Raw genomic sequence first — 21,702 nt, 5'->3', positions numbered from 1 at the left:
TTTTTTTTTTTCTCCCCTCTTCGTTTTCCCCTGGACAATGGGAAGGAGGGATTCAAAGTGGCTATCTCTGTAATTCTGTGGCCCTTCCCTTTGCTGAAATGAACGTATTTGTGAATGAGTTTTGGTTTCTGGGAGTTATAAAAATGTGTGTAAACTAGTAAACCATGTCTCATTCATGTGCTATGGAGATTTCTCGTACTTCAGGGACAAAAATAATTTGGCTACTAACGAATTAGGGCTACTTGCCAGTGCCAACACATAGTGTAGGTAAGAGGAACTCTATAAAGAAAAGCTTCTGGCAGCAGATCCGTTGAAACTTTCATATGTAACAGCGTTTCTATTTCTGCTCTTCACATCTTTGAAAGAAAGTGTGCTTTAGAAAAGAAAATGTTAAAAAACAGAAGATAGGATCTTTCTTAAAAATAAATGTGTAGCTCTACTTTAATATTTCTCGTCGGGGGAGATGCTTGGATTTTATTACATGCTGAGCACGCCTGCCTCCCCTACCTACCCCAGTCATTTCTGTTACGTTGAAACCCAGGCATCAGAGGCATTGAGAATAAGTGTAACCTGAAGAAATGAAATCCACTGCATGGAACCAAAAAAAAAAAAAAAAAAAAAAAAAAAGCCTAAAAATCTGGCAAGATTTTGATACTGGTAGTTTAAGGGAGTGAGATCACTTGGGACACTGCAGCAATTTTATAAAGGATGTATCCTGTTACTCAGGGCTCCAGGGACACAATTGGGAAAAGAAGGGAAAGAGTTAATCTGTGGTGCCTGTTTTTAGTTTTTTAACGTTAAGTAGGAAAGGAAGAGACAGACCCAAATAATGTCTTCTTGGTATGTTTTTAATCAAAATTTATTTCAAAACGTAGTCCATATTTACTACGTCTTTTGGCTTTATTTTCTCTTTTTCTGTTAATTAAGATGGAGCTATAAAAGGGGTCGATTATTTGAGGTCTAGTGGTAGAATTTTTATGAAGATATTTGACCTACTGTTGTGATCAATTTTACATGCAATATTTATCCAGTAAAAGAGCATCCTCACGAAAAAGAAATACAACATGGAACAGGAGAAATAGTGCCTTCAGATAAGAGAAGAGAAAATGAAAAAAGTAACAATTCATTTGTGCTGTTAGTTTTTCATTCAGAGTTAATGCTTGTCGCTTGACAAAGTTCTAAAACATTTTTATTCTCATTGTAAAGTTAAGGTATTATTTGTTTGCCTACAATTCTTCCTGTTGGTTATTTACCCTGAGCAAGAGTTTGTTGGGTAATAGTTTACAAAGTCCAAAGACTTTTTTTTTTTTTTACTCCTCTCCTGATATCCCTTTGTTTTTTCTCTTTTTTTATTTGCTATTGAGTTTCATAATATGTTTGAGAAGGGGTTGCAGGAAGATGGCACATAAAATGAAGGTTAATATTTTCTTTCTTCTTTCTCGTCTGCGCTGCAACCGATCTGTGTGATAGATTTGTTAGAATCACGTATAGCGTTCCCATTATTTAGTATAGAAAGGGATGAACTGGTGCTCAAACTATTCAATTTCTGATTCACTTACAAGTTCAACGGATTCATTTGCTAATTCAACTTTGAATCTGGAATGATAACTGAAAATGCAGTCTCAGAGTCAGATCCTTTGTCATCTCCTGTACAGTATCATCAGGATGTGAAGGAAACTTATTTAGAATTTAAACTACTAATAACCAGCACACCTAGAAATGAAAAAAAAAAAAAAAGATAATGAAGGCTGTTTCTGAGAGTGGAACTTCTGCCTCTCTCTCATCCCAACTATAGCTGGAATTTGGAAACAGAGGAAAAGGTATTGTTTTTAGAAACCTAAGGATCATGGGACACAATATTGGTAGTGTAATTATCTCTAAAAATTTTCTCATTACTGGAAAGTGAAATGGATCTAATTTGACCTGGAAACAGTTTAGGAAATATTTAATGATTTAAAAGTAGTATTCTAGAAAAAATACAAGGTGTATCCAGAAGCTTTTGATAGCAATTTAAACAATCAATGTGAAGGAAGAAAATATTATTCAGACTTTCACAACTACATTAAAAGATAATTAGGAGTCATGAACAGTTCTGTGAAGGATTAGATTAGGGCATGGAATAGCTAGACATACATACACAGACAAAAGTTAGGGGTTTAGGAGAAACTTTTTCACTATGGGTAAATCCATCTTTCGAACAACTCTTACCAAATTTTGATGAAGCTGAAGTTTGAGGGAGAAAATCTTGAAAGGAAGAAATATTTCACGGAAAGACATACGTGGTTCATTTTAATTTTCTCCTTGCTCTATGGCATGTGCTGCAGTGACAAATCATTTTCCAGCTTTAAAAACCTCAAGGTGGTATTGTAGAACATAGTAAGTGGGTAATTTGAAGAGAAGATGCTGGCTGAATCAAAGTATGCTTGAGTAACATTTGGGATTTTAGGCTGAGATAATGAGAAAGTTGGGTATTAGAAGCTAAAGGCACATGTGTCAAATGAACAAGCATTTTTTTTTTAATTTGTGAATTTTGATAATTCTCCTGAAGAATAAAATAATTTCCTCCCTCTGGGTAAGGTTTATACTTGTCAGTATCTTCACTAATTTTTTTAGAAGTGTAACATAGAAAGCTTTATTAGAGGTCTCAATCTCTTGCTTTTCTTGCAAACTGAGATCTCTTTGGATCCTGGTATATACATCTGTAAAATTTTTATTTAGGCAAAATAGGCAGATAATTTCTAAAATCACTCAACTTTAAAATTTTCTCACTTGGAACTACATTTGCAGGATCCCCAGCTCTCAATCCCAGTGGTGGGAATTTTTGCATTTATGTAGCTATTAGGAGACTGTCTCGTATAACCAGCCTTTCTTTCCATGGAAGGTCCCTTCAGTTTACCTGTCAATCAGGTGTCATTGTACAGGGCCAAGCAACCATAGGGTGTCTCAGGAGTTTTCAATCTAAGTACTCTGTATAATTCTTCTTTAGGATTAGATGCCCCCAAGTTTGCTCTGAGCTGTTGGAAGTGTTTCAGAAGATAGGATTCACATTCTGTGTGCTTAAAGCTCTCAGGCATCAGATCACCATCCTTCACAATTACAAATATTATAAAAGATAAATTATGTATGGATTACTGAGCAAGGAAGGCACTGTGGGGAAAAAGGAAAAGCCTGAGAGTAGCACTGTAGGTCAAAGAGCGGAAAGCCTGTTTAGAAGGGAGGATAGAAGACAGAAAGGAAGATTAGACACCAGAGCATTAGGACAACACGGAGGCTGTGGACAGTCAGTCTGTGCATGAATAAATAAAACCTTGAGCTGGAGAACAGCAAGATCAGCTGTGATTACAAACAGGTAGTCCGAAGAAAGATTTGGAGTGTTTCTCAAATTCAATAACCATTAGTAGTAGCATGAAGCCAGCCAAGTTGGTATGTGCTACACTGTAGTTGCTGGTGGACAATTTCATGAAGAGAAATGTTAAACTCTTTGAGGCAAGGGCATAGAGCCACAACCAGTGAAAGATACATTTTAAAAAGCTTTATTATGGAGAGGACAGGCTTCCTATATTGTTATTATCTTACATTTGGGAGAATGCTTTTTTTTTTTTTAAATGCACTGTTGGAAAAAAAAAAAAGTGTAGTTCTGCCATCAGCAACACAGTCTTTACGCCACATCTAAAAACCTGCTGTCTTATCTTTACTTTGAAGATATGTCTGGGGTATCATGAAATTAGTTCCAGTTTAAAATACAGGTTCAGATATTTCTGATAACACTGAATTTACTATGTTACGATTATAATTACGATGTAAATATTTTATTCTATTCCTAACCCTTTTAATTTAGGAAGAAAGAATGAGTATTACTTTCTTACTTACATACATATATTTATATATGTGTAATATATAAGTCTATATAAAAGTGTGTGTGTATATATATATATGTTTTATATATAAAGGTTCTAAGAAAAAAAAAAAAAAAGAAAGGAAAAGAAAGAAAACAACCTTACTGAACCAGAACTACATTTAGAATTAGGACCAAAGAGAAATGTGCAAATATCCTTACTGTTAAATCAGAAAGAAAATTTGGAAATCATCCAGTTGGGCAACTTACTGCTAATATATTTTATAATGCAGCATTCAGTTATATACAGTACAGAGTTGGCATATGTTCCAACGGTTTCTAAATCAAGAATTAAAACTGTGTGATGTGTAAGTCCCTTGAATTCTTTGGGTTTCAGCCATGCATCTATGAAATGGACTTAAAAATAAGTAAAAAATTATTTATCCCCCAATGCTAATGAGCCAGCTGAAACTTATGAAAATTTATAAAAATATTTGGATACCCCCGAAGGCAAGCCACTGAATTCAGATTTTTAAAACTACATTTCACTTTTTGGCAAATGTTAAATGATCAGCATTTTATTTTTTTGATAACATAGTGGTCAGATATTTGAAAGGTAGTGTATAAAATAATGCCTGTGAGAAACTGGTTCACCTATTTTTTAATTTGATAGTTGATATAAGCATGATTGTTTTAAGGACACTTTTGGTTATCGATCCCAGGTAACTCATACTTCCATAGCAGTAATACAGCCATATTTTCTCACTACTCACTCCTAATTACATGTCCTAAAAACATAGCTCTTGTCATTTTATATGGAGAATGTCTGCTACAGTAATGGTTGTTTTTGCAAGTAGCAGTATATCAAGTATTTGAATAATGAATTTGCTGATTTAACATATTCCTATGCTTTAAACTGTGCATATGAAAGTTCATTTATTTGTACATAATCATGTGAATGAATCACTTCATAGAACAAATTATTGAACAACGAAAACCAGTGATTTTCTGTTAATGTAAGAAAGTCCTTGCTTTTGGAAGTATTATTTGTGCAATTTTTTTGACAACTAGAATATATTAAATAACTTAAGCTATTGTGCATACAAATCCAGTACACTATAGATTTCTATAGTGAAAGCAACAGAAGAGATTTTGCTTTAGCTCTATGTCCTTTAGACTGTAAGTGAAGCTTGAGGAAATACATAGATTTATTGGTATGGGCAGCTGTCTAACAAGGCAACAAAATCACCCAAGAAACAGAACCCTGATTTTTGTTATAAAACTATTTTCACTGATATAATCTGTTGAAAGCCAGAAGCCATCCCAAGTGCTGATACCAATTTAAGAAGATGATCTTTTGCCTTAATTATACATCTGGGAAATATTAGCTGAACATTTTGTGGAGAACAGTGAATACCTTAGTTGCCAGTTGTCTAAAATGCTGCTAATGATCGACATAGTGCCAGTGTTTTGATGGCTAAAACCTAGGCTGAATATGAATACAAAGAACATAGTTGGGGAGGGGGAAGCGCACATATTACACAAAACAGATTCCAACCATCTGCTTGGCACTTAAGTTTGAGACTATAGGCAATATATGAAAGAGACCACTGTCCACGTTAGGAATGGTATCACTTTTATTGCTACCTTAGGAAAACCATAGGGCTTTCAATACATATATGACCAATGATTTTCTTCAGTTGAATAATAAAAACAAGGGCCTCAGCCAAAATTTTGTTACCCCCCCCCACCCCCAGTCTCTTACATGTCAGTCTTCTTATCCTAGCAAAATGGGTCTGGCAAATAAAATAGATCTTAATGCTTTGTTTAAAGATATTACAAGATACAAAACAGCACTAAGCAAGTGGCCCTTAGGACGAGAACCCCAGATGGTTATGAGATAAAAGACTGTTTGGTTTAGGGAATAGGTTATATTCCTGAGTTTGTTGCCTGAATACTATAGTACATGTCAAATTAGCATGGAAGTTAATGGTCCAGAAGCACTTCTGAATTTAATGCTTGCCCAGTTGTTCTACATGTATAGTATTGAATCAGAGAAGTACTGTTTTATCACGAGTTCAGTAAAGGAAAATCATGCTCTAGTTAATACATTAGGGGCTAACCCTAATTGTTCGACCCATTTCATTTGCCTAAAGGCGAGGGAGGGATCCCAAAGTGCTCAGTGGAAGAACGTTGGTAAATATTACAGACTAGAAGCTGTTACATTTTTTAACTGGCTGGTGAGAGCTATTAGAGACTGTCCCTTAGCACATAGCAATCAAAGAATATACTTTTGACCAAGTAATAATTTTACCTATTTTCTACAGCTAAAACATGTTGTGTATTTTTAGATATTAGGAAAATTGAATGTGTTATTAACTTCTAGGTTTTATGAATTCCAAAATGTATGTTGAGATTTTTGTGTTTTATGAAGAAGTGTGTGATTTAGCAATATGTAACGAAATGCTCTCACTATCCCTCTATCTTTGTACTTCTTTCCAATATGGTAGTCACTATCCACATGTCACTGCTGAGCCCTTGGAATGTGGCTGGCCTGAACCGAGGTGTGCTTTAAGTATAAAGTACACATTGGATTTCAAACACTTAGGTTGCAAGACAGAGTGTAAAACACCTTACTAAGTTTGTTTTATGTTGATTATAAGTGGAAATGATATTTGGATATGTTGGCAGAAGTAAAATATATTATTAAATTATTTTCACATGTTTCTTTTTTTTTTTTTAATGTGGCTACTGAAAGATTTAAAATTACATGTGTAGCTCCTATTTGTGGCTCACGTAATATTTCTATTGGACAGTGCTGCTTCATGCCTTTCTGTGTATGGAGAAAAATGGATACCTCTGTCTGTATCTAGATTCTAGCAGTTCACAGCTCGGTAGGGTAACAATGAGTCAGGAAGACTTAGGTTTTTATCAATTGTCTTCTTTCGTAGCTTTTCCTACAAGAAGGTGGAATCGTGTCCCCCTTTTCAAAGCCTTAGGAATAGCACTCACTTGCACAATGGGTCTGTTATTTGCTCCAGGAATCCTGTCGCTTTATCCAAAATGCTATGGAGTTAAAAGGAGCAGGATGTTTGCTTGAGAACTGTATAAATTGTTTCAGATACTGTCTGTTCGAAATGGGCAATTAGATTTACTTTTTGAAATGCCACTCTGTGTATCTGTAATTTCCCCATTGAGCTTTAAAGAAGTTTGTGTTTGGGTAGGAATACCTTCAGCTTATGTGTCTCAGCTGACACATGATTTCTTAAATTGACCCACAAGACGGGATCTAAGCTTTCTCTGACATGGGGAAATATAGAGATAGATAGAAAACTGGAGCTAACATTCCTGTGTACTCATTATATTGCAGACTCAGTTATAAATTGCTTTGCATGCATTATTTCACTCGAGCCTCACACCACTCTTACGTTTTTATCTCCACTTCCCAAACGAAGAAAATGAAACCTAGTGAGAGAGTTGCCTCATTTCTCACAGGTGATAATTGGCAGAGCTGAGCTACCTACTCAGTCTAACTCTCCCTGTCCCCCTTAGCCATCACGTTATAGTACTGATCTAGGTAATCAAATACTTACAACTTTATAATCTATGATTTGTTTTACTGAGAGAAATCTCTTCCAACAGATACATTTTAAAAAACCACAATGCCAGGCATTATTTTAGATGCTGAGTAAATATTGAAAATGCAGACAATATAAATGACATACAGTGATTGTAAGTATAAACGTCTCATTTCTCTTTTCTGAATAAATTAATTCATTCACGGCACAAGGTGATATGCTAGGTGGTGCATAACCAAGCGAATGGACATTTCTCTAAAAGGTTTCTTGCTTATAGCAACTTGGAACTGTTATTAAGAGACTTCCAATACACATTAGAGATGAAACTTCTAATGGGGAGAAGTGTAGCTATGTAATATTTCTCAAAATGTCTCTTCCTTTTCAGCAAGCTACAGACAGGCAGAGTCTTTGCTCAAAAAGTCTCTCTGATTACTTTTTGCTACCACAGAGGGCAGAAAGCCTCTTTGTGGTCTCGTAATTTTTAAATACGTCCATATTCCTATTTCATATGGTGATATTCACAGGGAAAAGTGTGTGATGAATTAGCACAAAAATAAAAGTATAATTAAAATAAGAGTATAATGAATATGATATCAATCTTTAACTTGGAGCCATCATGTACTAATTTTATTGGGTAGCAGGAATGGTATGGTATTCTAACTAGAATACTCAAGTATGGTAATAAATTAATTTGACTGATAATATGATTACAGGTTTATGGGAACAATCAGGCATTTGGGAATGGAAATTAATCTCATAGTTTTAGGCTACTGGATTTTTCAATTTTACTACTAGATTAATACGTGTTAGTGCAGGCTTGCAGTGATCCGTGGATTTCTGTTGTGAGTTTTGATCTTTTAAGTGTTGAACCATGTGTAGACACGTCTAAGGCTTCTGGTGCTTTCTTTTTTTTTTTTTTCTTCTTTTTTTAACTTTTATTGTAGAGTCAGAGTCTCACTTTATCACCCTCGGTAGAGTGCTGTGGCATCATACAGCTCACAGCAATCTCCAACTCCTGGGCTTAGGCGATTCTCTTGCCTCAGCCTCCTGAGTAGCTGGGACTACAGGCACCCACCACAAGGCTCGACTATTTCTGTTGCAGTTTGAATGGGGCCAGGTTTGAACCTGCCACCCTTGGTATATGGGGCTGGCGCCCTACCCACTGAGCCATAGGCGCCACCCCTTTTGGTCCTTTCTTAGATTTCTTAACACCTTGTTACAGAGAAGCATATGACTTAGTAGTCACAAGTGGGGTTGGAGTTAGACTGCTCAAATTATTTTACACTGCCACTATTTATTAGTTATATGATCTTTGCAAGTGACATAAACTCTCCATGCCTTAATTTCTCTATCTGTGAAATGGGGATTATAATAATTCCCATAGTTAGGTCATTTTATTGCTTACATAAGAAATCTTATGTGACTTAGCATGTTTAGGAAGTGTACGCTGTTATTTTTCTTTAAAAGGTTTTAATCATTTAGAAGGAGTTCCAAGGATACTACACATAATATGAAAAGTAACATTAGACTGTAAGTGGATATATAAATATCAAGTACTTAGTAAATTGTATTGAAACTAATGATTTGGACAAGATTTATTGCAATTACATCTGGATCCTAAAAGGATGAAAAATGTTTAGAATATTTATGTCATGTAACTGCTTATATAGTATACATTTGTCATATAAATATATATTATAAACATATACATATAAAGAGCATGCGTGTGTATATTGTATATGCATATACATATATAACACATTACATAGTGTACATATATAATTGTGATTTGTAGCCTGAATATTCTGAGTGTATGTGTGTATAAAATGAAGGAAGATTATTTCTAAAACTAAAACCTTGGCTGAGAATCCTTCTGAGTTACCGTAGCTATCCTGAGGCTGATGGTTCTTATTTTCTAAAGAGAAGAATTTCACTATTGTTTTGAGGGTCCCTGAAGTCTGAGGGAGCGATTTATTTTATGAATCCTTAAATTGTTTTCAGGAGACGTAGTACAAAATTCAGAGGCATTCTTACTTACTTGCCACTTTTAGTTTAGACCAGATATGAGAAAGAATATTGAGAGATAACTTTGTGGAAGAAGGCATTGCTATAAGTAGCTAAACCAAGGTTTGCCAGGTATGTAGAGTCCTTGGTGAAAGGAAATAGTCAAGGATCTAAGAAAAGGCTAACAAGTCCCTTAAACTATCTCCTTTAAATAACAGTTATTACATCTAGGCTGTTGCTAAGAGATAAGGAACAATCAGTTCTTGACTGAATTGTATTCTTGCCTAGATTGAGGCCCTCCCACCTCTGTCTTTAAATTTACTCCAGGTACGTAGCAAAGCAAGAATTTTCCTCAGGAGGCCCTTTTGGATCTGTTCAAGTACCCAAAGAACATTCCAGTGAGACTCTAGAGTTGGTAGAGTACAACCCAGCAGCGGTTGTGTTCCTCTGAAGACTGTTAAAACTTTGTATTCCTCGTTGTCCATTCTGGCATGTAGTGTTGTTTCTCCAGATTTTGACCGGTACTTCCTTTCCTTGGGTCCTCCAGGTGGACTTAATTTTGGAAGTCATCCTGTGTTAACTAAATGAATTAAATTAGCAGGTAAGGTAATTTTATATACCTTTGCATGATTTAGTTGCATATCTGCATTCACAGTGACGTAGACATTCCCATTTTGAATGTTAAGAATATTTAGTGAACACTTCCCATTTGAATATCAGTTGTCCTCCCTTATCTGAGAGGAATATATTCTAAGACCCGCAGTGGATGCCTAGCTCTGCAGACAGCCTGAACTCTATACAGAGTATGTTATGTTTTTTCAGTCTGGTAACTGAGATAGCTACTAAGGGACTCATAGGTGGGTACCATACACAGTGTGGATGTACTTGACAAAGGATGATTCACATCCAGAGTGGGCCAGAACAGAGCAGAAGAGCATGAGATTTTATCCTGCTGCTCAGAAAAGCACTACAGCTTAAATCTTATGAATTGTTTATTTCTAGAATTTTCCGTCTAATATTTTCAGACTGCAGTTGACTGTGGGTAACTGTGGCAAGCAAAACCATGGATAAGGAAGGACTACAGAGATTTGTCTGACAGGGTAAAAGCACACATCAGGGTGAATTAAAAGAGCGTGGGTAATACAGGCAAGACAATTTCTCATTTTATCGATATGAGGATATCATTTGAAACACACTGCTCTTTTCCATTTGCAAACTGAAGCTTGTCTTCATAACTAATGGTTTTGATTTTGACATAATTATTTTAGAATTGCTGTTTATGACAACATTTAGACACTTACAGGTCACGATGGCAGATCTAAGTCATTAGCCACAAGCTTTTTGATTTTACATTGGTTATAACTGAAAACATCCTGCAGTATGTTCAGATACACAATCCTTCCTTTTTCTCCTACTTTTTAATTTCAAAAAATATATATACAGAAAGTTGCAAGAATAATACAATGAGATTCTCTATACTTTTCACTATTAACTTTGTTCCCTTTGCTTTCTCTCTTTATATGTTTTTTTCTTTTTCTTTTCTTTTCTTTTAATTTTGTCTCTGATTCATTTGAAAGTAAGTTGAGACTAACACTCTTAAAAACTAGGACATTCTTCTATATAACCACGGTAACACATGCATGAAAGTTGCTCTTAATACAGTAATAATATTTCTCGTACAGTCAGTGTCCACATTTTCTAACTGTCCAGTAATGCCTTTGGTAACTCTTTTATCTTTTTAAATCGAGGATCAATCAAATCAAGCATCAGGCATTACATTTAGTTGTTGTGTGTTTCTAGATCTCCTTAAGTTGCAGGTAGCACTCTGCCACTCTTTGCCTTGAAATTGACATTGACATTTTTGAAGATTCCAGACCACTTGTCTCATATAATGTCTCACAATCTGGATTTGTTTAATTGTATCCACATGATTAGATTTAGGTTAGATTCAGAGCTTTTAAGACAGGTATTGGACCATTTCTATTTTTGCATCACTTAAGATTGTAATTAGACCTGTCAGAAGTGGGGACTTACCAGATACATGGAGACTTTGTAGTTTAAGAGATCTAATTTGTCATCAGAAAGTTATCTGAGCTATGGTGATTTGTTTTGCGTGGAGCGTTTGGTAATAGGTTGATCCAGTTGAGGAAATAGGGCTTCCATAGTCTAAGAAATCATTGCAACTTATCCATTCAGGTAAGAGTATCAGAGTCTACTCTAAAGATCGCTATAAATGACAATTTTTTTTACAGGTAATAATTTAAAAATATTGATCACAAAGTCTGTGTAGTAGCATGGTACTGTAAATACCATAAATAAAATATTTTGTTGCATTTCATACTTAGAGCTACAATGTTCACACCTTTTGAGAGAATGCTAGATGCCAACTCTCTCAAACAAACAAAAAAATCCAGCTCTTCTCTCATTACTCACCATCCTCACAAACTGAAAAACAGAAATACTTTTCTTTACAGTTTTTAAAATAATTACGAAGTTTTGAAAAAAATTAGTAGCAAGTTCATGCTATTTTCTATATTAACTCTATGTCTACTATTTCAGAGATATAGGTCAAGATCTCTGGAGTGATTTCTTGGTTACCAACATTTTCCACTTCTCTACTCAGAGTACTTTATACCCTGGCTCTCTGTTCAGAGAATTTGTCAGTTTGAAAATTGCCCCTATTTAGAGGTATAAATAGGCTACGTCGTTGCTAGAATCTGATGACTATTTAGATCCAAGCTGTACCTTTCACTAGCTGTGTGATACTGAGATAATGGCTTAACCTCTCTGAATTCTATTTTACTCTTATATAAACTTACTATTTATGGCTTTTGAGTAATTGATTGCATGTAAACCATTTAAACTTGGACCATGGACATAGTAAGCACTAAGTGAATAATAGCTATTATTATTGATGGTGGATTGTCAATATTTGCAGTTACTAAAGGGATTCCAGAATGGCACTTAGAAGTCAAAACAGATTTTTTTTTTTTTTTTAGTAATTATTTTTTATTTATTACAGTTTTTGGCCAGGGCCGGGTTTGAACCCACCATCTCTGGTATATGAGGCTGGTGCCCTACTCCTTTGAGCCACAGGTGGCACCCTGGAACAGGTTTCTTAAGCAGTGGTAAAATGTACATTCCTTCATAAAGTGTTTATGGAATACTTGTGTGTGCTAGACACTGCTAGCTTCTAGTGATGTAAAAATGAACAGTACATGTAGTACTTTTGTCCTCATCAATTGTACAGTCAGGTACGGGAGACATGCTTTAAGCAATCATTGCAATTCAGGTCAATGTGATGGAGAAAGGCAGTTCCAGGTGTTGTGGGAGAGTACAAGGAGCTCTTATCCTGTTCCATGGGCAGAGTGGGCCTTTTTGAGGAGGAGGGTGAGAATAAAGATGAAGAATGCTAGAATTTTCATCTCTCAGCAGGATCATGGCCCCAAGAATAAGATTGTCTGGTTTACCAGCCGGGTTCTCCCATGCACAAGGTGGATTCCCTGGGGCAAGGTAACCGCTCTATGTCTGCCTCAGTTTACTCATTTGTGAAGCAGAGATAGGAATAGTACCTACCTTGCAGGGTCGAGGATTTAAAGAGATGATTATAGACAAGTAAGAACTGTCCTTTTGAGATTTTAAATACCCAATAAAGGCAAAATTATCAGAGTATTCCGTGTGTACTGAGTCCTGATAACACAGTCTAACCATCCTGAAGGAGCCAGAACACCTTTATTTCTTAGGCATACCTGGGCCCTGATCCTCTACTGCAAATTTCCTCCAGTTTTCATCCTTCTTTCCCTATAAATATATACAGGGCTTTCCTTTGTAGGTTTATATGAGTCTGATCTTCAAACCCCAAGTCAGAATATCAAACTGAGCATATTTGTCATTTTTTTTTCTTGATATGTTGGTAAACATGGCATTTTGTGAGAGCAAAAAATGACTTCGCCAAATTGCTGCATTCAGGTGAATTTTAAATGGGTTTCAATGAATTAAAAATGAAACACTCTACTAAGGTTCTTGGAAAGTGTATGGAACAAAGTCTGCTTTTCCAATGCGAACAACTTGGCCATTTTCTCTGCATGGTGCCCCCCTCCCCACACGACTCGGTACCTTCGTTACATTTATTGGTTGTTTACTTACTTTGAATGCCCTTCATTCCACTCAGGTTTGTGAGGGGTGAGAAAGGGAGCTGCAGAATGCCTGGGTTGACTTGAAAAGAGGTGTTGTGTGGCCAGCATGAGGATGAGTGGGGAAACTGTGGGGAACTTTGGTTTTTGAACAGTCTGTTGATTGTCCCTTCTAGTAAATGGAAATGCTAAAGATTGATTTAATTTGATTAAACTATTAAGTTGTTACTATCCTGTTCATTGATGGAGTCTGATAAACTTCAATGCTTTTATTTAACGGTAACATTTTCTAAATATAACATTTTCTGTTGGTTCAATACAAGCTGCCATGTTATGTTAGGTCTCAAAAATAGTAGTTTTCAAGTTGTTTGCAAAGGTATTGGTTATCATCAGGTAAAAATACGTACGTTCATACAAATTAAGAATTGCTGTATAAATACAGATTGTACTTACCCTGACATAAGCTATTTAATTATATACACTCTTGTGACCTGACCTATGAGCCATTGGATTTTGTTTTGTTACAAAGGGTTTTTTTTCCCCTTTTCACAGTGGGATTAATAATTTTAATGGCCAAAAGGTTCATTTTCACTTTTTCTTTATTGGCTACTTATTGTCAAATGCTCAGAGAAAGACTAGCCCCATGATGTATGAACTTTGACTCGTACTTTGAAGACCCCTGCATTTAATTGGCTATTTGATGTGATTCAGCTCACACACAGAAATTTTTTATTAAGGAAAACATAAGGGTAGGAGATAAATGAAGCTACATTATCCTTTTTGGGGGCCAGTCTTTTAACTGACAGTTTTTGCTTTTTATTATTTCTTTTTCATTTATATCTTTGTTCAGTGTATTGCTTCGTTCCACAGTGTAACAAAATTTTATATTAGCTTGTTTTTTTGTTTGTGTTTGATATTTTTGAGACACGGTCTCACTCTGCCTCTGTTCCTCGGATTAGAGTGCAAGTGACATTATCACAACCCCCTGCAGACTCAAACTCCTGGGCTTAAGCTGTCCTCCTGCCTCAACCTCCCATGTGGCTGGCACTACAGGTGCATGCTGCCATATGAGGCTAAGTTTTCTATTTTTTTGTATAGGCAGGGTCTTGCTATGTTGCTCAGGTTGGTCTCAAAATCCTGGCTTCAAGTGATCCTCCCCCCTCGGCCTCCAAAAGTGCTAGGATTACAGGTGTCTGCCATTATGCCTGGCCTGTTACCATTTTTAACATAGACATAATCCATATTTGGGGGGAAATGGACCATTATTATTTAAGGAGTTACTCTGCGGAGGATAGTTCAGAGTCCCTGATGGTTGTTCCACTTTGAATTTCTACGTGTAGTTGAAATACAACATTTCTAATGGTGAACTTTTCTATGTTTTTTTAAATTTATTTTTTTAGAAGTCATTTTAAAAGAAATATGATCAAAGAAGCCAATTCATTATCATTTCTATTTGGATATTATTTTAGTAATTATATTTATCTACTGTAAATTATTAACAGCTAATTAATTATAATTAACTTAGTAATGGGAAATAGAAATGAATTACCTATATGATAGGCAGTTTTTAAATTATAAGACATTGTGGATGCTTAGAGAGCAGTGTAAGAATTATAAGTATAGTTTTTAAAACATTAAAATTTAGAATTTGAAATGATGTCTGTCCTGTTTTATCCAGGAGTGACCAACATTAATTTCCTTACTTTTAAATGACTATTGAGTTAATAGAATGAATAATGAAAAATTAAGAAAAATGTTTATACTATTCTATAATAAATAAATGTACACTTTAAATACTTTAATAATAACTTACTGATGAACAAATATGTATACAATTATTTTTATAGGTTTAGAAATTCAGATATCTATTAATAATGCTAAGGGTGGAAAGTTTCATGCATCTCTGCAATGTCAGTTTGTTGGGCTTGAATATTAGAATTCTATTTCAGTTAAAGTATGGCTTGTCAATTCCCATATAATTCCCACCACCCATAAGGACTGAGCAATATTAAGGCCAGAAAGGGAAATCTGTATTTCTCCCTCAGAAGGCTCTCTGCTAATAGATCCCGAATGTCTGAGATCTCAATTTTCGTGGCTGCTTGGACTCACTGTAGGTCCTGTGTTTTTCCTGGTACCTGCTACTGCTCGGACTTATTTGTTTTCTCTCTTTATTTTCTCTGGGCTGGTTTGGCTTCCCTTCTGGTGTTCTCATCCCATTTCTCGAGGGAGCCTTGCTGCAATCCAGCGTCCTTCCCCATTTGCCCAACGGATTTTCACTAGGGAGCTCCATGACTGTTAGATGCCCTAGTTCCGCCCTCTCCGGTTGCTCCTTGATGCTCCTATTACCCGAGAGTGCATTCCATGGCCATCTGATGGATACTAAATCTTTTGGGTTCTAGAAAATGTAATGCCCTTTTGGAGACAAATGAATTACAAGGTGAGCTTCTTTGTGACTTGGTGAGGGTCTCTCCTGTTTTGTGGAGCAGATGATATCAACACACTGAAAAGTACAGAGTTTGGTTTGACTTATGAGCTTTAAAGTGGAAGTCACTTACAGTCGTTTACCAATGGTTCTTACAGACAAAGGGCAATCAAACAGAAGTACCATACCGCGTGTTTGTTAAAGGTGGATTTCAACACAAAGCTTATTTCTTTGGGATAAAACTTCTATTGTATAACTCGTTCTTAAAATATGATAGAGAGATTTGTAGGTGTTATATAGCCTTGGAAGTAAATAGGAAAATCAAAATAATGGTCATGATTGTGATTAATAATGTGAAATATATTTCATTAATTATGAAAAGTACAGTTTCTCAGATGTTGGATCTTGTCGCCTGGTTTAATGTACATACGTAGGTATGGGTACAAAGCAAGAATGAGAGAGAGGGAGACATGACAGAGAACGAGAGAAAGAGATGACAGCCAGGAGACAGTGGTGACAATGAGGGGGAGAGCCTTTAGTAAATACTGTGAATTCTTCCAGTAAAAGGATGACTTTTCTTTCTCTTAGAAGCAGAAGATATAGGAGAACCAAGAAAGAGCTTTTCCCAAGCTCTAAGAATGAGTTATACGATATAAGGTTAAATGGTTTATTTTAGGTGAATTTGAATAATTACTATAATGGTTAGAGGTGGCAAAAAGAAGTTTGCTAATTTAAGAATTTGGGGTAGGCTCGGCGCCTGTGGCTCAAGTGACTAAGGTGCCAGACACATACACCTGAGCTGGTGCGTTTGAATCCAGCCCGGGCCCGCCAAACAACAATGACAGCTGCAACCAAAAAAAAAGCCAGGCATTGTGGTGGGCGCCTGTAGTCGCACCTACTTGGGAGGTGGAGGCAGGAGAATCGCTTGAGCCCAGGAGCTGGAGGTTGCTGTGAGCTGTGATGGCACAGCACTCTACCTAGGGCAATAGCTTGAGGCTCTGTCTCAACAAATTAAAAAATTAAAAATAATTTTGGGTAACATTGATCCATGTAATACAGGCTACAATCCTTTTGAAAAAACAAAGCAAGGAATGCCCAATTTTTTAAACGAGGTTCTCTAATTGTGATAGTTCTAATTGTTTAGTATTTATTAGCAGATCCTTTCTTTTTCAATTTTTTTTTTTTTTTGGTACTGAAGATGATAGATAAGAATTGTGAGGTCCTTTATTGGCATGCAACAAAAAGTTCTTTATCCTATTAATTAATGCAGCTCTATTTCAGGTCCCCTTTGGAATAAGTTTCTTGGTATTTCAGTCTCTCCTAGGTTGGTGAACCTTACAATCCAAGTTTTTTGAGAACTGACCTTCTCAAAGGGTTTTTTTTTTCCCCCTTGTGTTTATCATTAAGCTCTGACAAGCAGAACTCCTGGGCGACCTTATCCATATACGATTTGACACTGCTAAAAAAATTACTCAAATCTATCCTCAAAATCATGCTCCTATGTTAGGACAAAAAATGCATATGTTGACGCTTTAAAACAAAGGAACAAAATGCTAGAGGGAAAGAAACACAGCATGTTGAATGTACTAACCATAATCCCGATTCATTTGTCCTCATTGGTACATTACTGAAAGTAGACTACAACTGCGAACTGATAAGATTGTGTATCTTTATGATATTTGCTCTTCCCGTGTGGATGATTCCTTTCCCGAAAAGCAAGCTTATTTTTTCCCTCTGTCCCTAGTGCATATATTACACTCCTTGAGAAGTACTACAGTAAAGAAAAAAGAGAGAAAACTTCTTTAGTGTAGCTTTCTCTAATTGATTGAATAAGAGGAACTTTGTTATTACAACACCCATTTACTGCCGGGAAGATAGATCATAATATACAGGGCTGAAAATGCCATATAAAGAGAGTCTGTGGATGTGAGTGTGGGGAATACCTCTCCAGACTCACCCAAATTCAGCCAAAAAATAAAAAAAGGTAAATAAATATGAGTCAGTTAGCAATTAAAATATCAAGTCATCCCAGTGTCATGGAAATAAATACCACATTGATTATGGATAGAGTAACCTCCAACGTGCTACATCCCTTAGTGAGCCTGTCCTCACAGTAGCCTGCAGAGCTAATACTCAGCTGCTATATCCAGGTTTGCCATATTGGTTGTTGATAAGCAACATTTATTCTCATTGGTGTGTGTCATGCTATACGTCTTTCTGGGATATTTTAATTATCATCTTTAATTACACTCCAGGTTCTTGTGAGGATTAAATGAAGTAAAATACATGTATGGCATGACATTGTCAGAGCAACATATACAAGTATAACTTATGGCAGTTTGCTTCTTAGATCATTTTATTTATAGGAAAATTGGGATAAATGGATAAGTTTTATATCACTTGCTAAAAAATGTTAAGTGGATCTCAAACATATTTTTTCTGGTGAAATCATTCATGGCGTAGGATATTCTGCTTCAAACAATGGACTATGGTTCGAAACCTCGTAAATAAAATTTAAAAGCAGTGCTATAATAAGTTTCCTACATACAGATTACAATTCACAATTTACATTCACTGTTCATCTTCAGATGTAACTTGACCTTGAGATGGAGTTTTCAAAGGAGATTACTTTTCATGTCGTCTGTCACTGAATTACCAATTATATTTCAAAATTGCGTATGAAGTTTTCTTGCTGTGTAAGACAGGAGTGTTGCAGAAGATGATGTCAGGGACTGACCATGATCCACTTTTCTATAATTTTAACATTAGTGAGATGTTAGAAATCACACTTGCTCTCCACTAAAATTAACCGTTCAGTAAATGTATTCAAATATAACACACACAATTATTGAGGCACTGCACGCATTTTTGGTGAGAACACTTCCATTGAATTCTACAAGTAATAGAGAGCTAAAGCGTTCTGTTGATATCTGAGGTCATAATTTGTCGTTACATTATGAAAACATTATATTGCTATGGTAATTGTAAAAACTCAAATTTATGAACATATTTGTGATAATTTATTGGCATGGCCCTGGAAAATACACATTTGCCTGAGTTTTCTATTAACTTATTTCATAAGGCAAGAATAAAAGAGGTTTATAATGGAAATGATACAGATTTAACCATATGGGCTTAATCCAGTTTCTTTGTAAGTTGAAAATCCTGACCTCGGTGAAGTATCAGTTCTTTGAGAACCTGAAATCAAAAATAATCTAAATATCTAAAAAAAACCCCAAATCAAAACAACTCTCTGCTCTGTTAATTCTGTGACTTCCAGTGATGCTTTTTGTAAAAATGTCTTTCCTTTAAATTTAACTTTTTAGCAAACCTTTATTTATACTCTAAAGATTACAAAATAAAAGGATAGGATACTGGTAAGTTACAGCCCTGACAAATGTAAGTTTTCTTGATTGCACTTGATTTAAAAATGTGTCACTTTTATACATAACCGAGGAACATCTGATAGAAGGTAAGAAACATTACCTTGCCTTTTTTGTTGTTTTTACCAAAATTTCACCTGGCTATATCAAATTATAAGGCCTTTGTAAATTTTCCTTCACATAATTTTTTTTTTTTCTACCATGCCACCTTGTGTAATTCCTTGATGTTAAAATCTGGTCCTGGGACTATAAAAATGCTCAGAAAGATTTATGACAATACTCGGTACGGGCTGAGGAAGTGGTGACTACAGAATACGTCAAGTGTGAAAGAAACAAGAACATTTCTCTCTTCGTGTCACTCTCTGATGTTAAATTCGTGTGAGATTTTTGATGGTTCTGTAAACATAGCAATATAAGATCACTCAAAAATATTCAAACTTAACCTAAATATAGTAGAACCTCCATAGTTGACTACCTGCTCACATTGACCACCTCCTGAAGGTGACCCAGTGTTCACCGACTGGACATGCACCTCATGTACGTATCAGTAGAGTGGGCTTCATTCCTCATGTACATATCAGTGCAGTTGGCCTAGTTGACCATCTCTGTATGTTGACCAGTTTGTTATAGTCCCTTGAGTGGTCAACTTAAAGATATCTTAGTATGTCTTGTCTTGGTACAATTCAGTATTTGTCAACTGTTTGCTAAATGCAAAAGCTTTTTTAGTCACCATTAGTAGAAAAGGCCTGACAAAAATTCCTCCTCTGTATTGTTCATTGGAATGCTAGAAATGTTTATGTAAACATCAGAAGATTACATTATGTAACAGCTACAACAAATACCCACAAAATGCCATAGGAACTCAAAAAGGGGAAAATAAATTCAAGTTGTAAGGACTGGATAAGGTTATATAAACGTGGGGGGCTTTGAGCTGGGACCTGGAGGTTGTGTAGGTTTGGGGAGCACCTGGCATAAGGGTGAAAGGACATGTCAGTTGAGCATCACCATGAATAAAGCCATGTTATGATCAGCTTTGAACATGAAAAGAGAATCTTGTGTTACCAAGACACAAGGTAAAATCGCCTAGGCTGGGCACCACTTTGGAGGACCCCAGACTCCAAAATAAGAATAGCTCTGTTATTCTTTAGACAACGAATAACTCTGAAAAAGAATCAAAAAGAATAACTCTGTTGTTCTTTAGGCAGTGAGGCAATTTTACTTTTTAAAGTCAGGGCAGGAATTCCATCATGGAGTTTGTGATAAGAGATCTTTTGGTTGTGGTACTCATTAATTTAGTAACTTTTAACAACTCTTGATTGCTTGGGGCATCCTCATGCCCCAGTGGTAGACACATTCTTGGTGTTTAAGGTACATTCATCAGATAATAACCTTACCTTCTGGCTCTTTATCCTACCAGTTATGTAGATCTTTACTTCCCAGTTCTTACCTTCTACCCTCGTCTCTCTGTATCTCTGTCTCTTTCACTTCTTTGTCGGCACTGTGCATTTTATTTATTTATTTGTTCATTAGTTTTTGGTATAACCTTATCTTTGAAGACACCTCCCTTGACTGACAGAGAGTCGTGTCCTCCCTCTGTGACTTTCACAGGCTCTTCATTCTCCTCCTACTTGGGTATTTTTAACAATTGTTTCTCCTCACGGGTCCGCAGTGTCGCTAGAGTGTGAGTGCCTCAGCTAAATTCATTAATCTTTATTTCCCCATGCCAAACACAATATCAACACTACAGAAATACGTATTGAATTGGATTGAATTTTCAAACTTAATATAGATTTAATGACACTTGAACTTATTTTTAGCAGAGGATATATGTGACCTGTGTTACAGATGAATTTTATGGAAACCATTTATCTATAGGATTTAATTTTCTCTGTAATATTATCATCTAAAGACTGGTTTCAACTTCAAATATGCATGTGAAACAAAACACAGTAAATCAGAGAGAGAAATATTTGTAAGGCACAAGTGACCCATGAATGCAGGCGGATTTCCTGTTCTTCTCTTTGTACTCTCACAAATAGAGATATTTTCCTTGACACAAAACCCTGGGTTCATTTTGTGGGCTGTTAATTCTAAATTTAAATGGGAAAAAAAAATATGCACTGTATGTGAGTTGACTGTCAAAAGAATCTTAGTAATATTCTCATGTTCTTATCTAAATGATACATTGGTAATCAGTGACGGCATGACAGTAGACATTTTATTCTTTATTATTTTTTCGTTTTCCTTCTTTCTTTCTTTCTTTTTTTTTATCAAGACTGAACAGGAAGCTGTGTTGGCAACCATGACAATGGGTGGGATTCAGGAGGAGGTAGACTAGAAAACAGTG

At 35.8% G+C, this 21,702-nt stretch overlaps 1 protein-coding gene across 13 annotated transcripts in view; it reads left to right on the top strand.

Moving 5' to 3' along the window:
* SOX5 (SRY-box 5) overlaps nt 1-21,702 on the top strand; it is a 1,023,582-nt gene that overhangs the window by 593,967 nt on the left and 407,913 nt on the right. The gene's annotated exons all lie outside the window — the stretch shown is intronic.

This window comes from Otolemur garnettii, unplaced genomic scaffold (genome assembly GCF_000181295.1).
Source record: "Otolemur garnettii isolate 467f Iridium unplaced genomic scaffold, OtoGar3 scaffold00057, whole genome shotgun sequence".
Classification (NCBI taxonomy): Eukaryota; Metazoa; Chordata; class Mammalia; order Primates; family Galagidae; genus Otolemur; species Otolemur garnettii.
The sequence above is the reverse complement of the archived record's forward strand: the minus strand, read 5'-3'. Positions and strand labels throughout refer to the sequence as shown.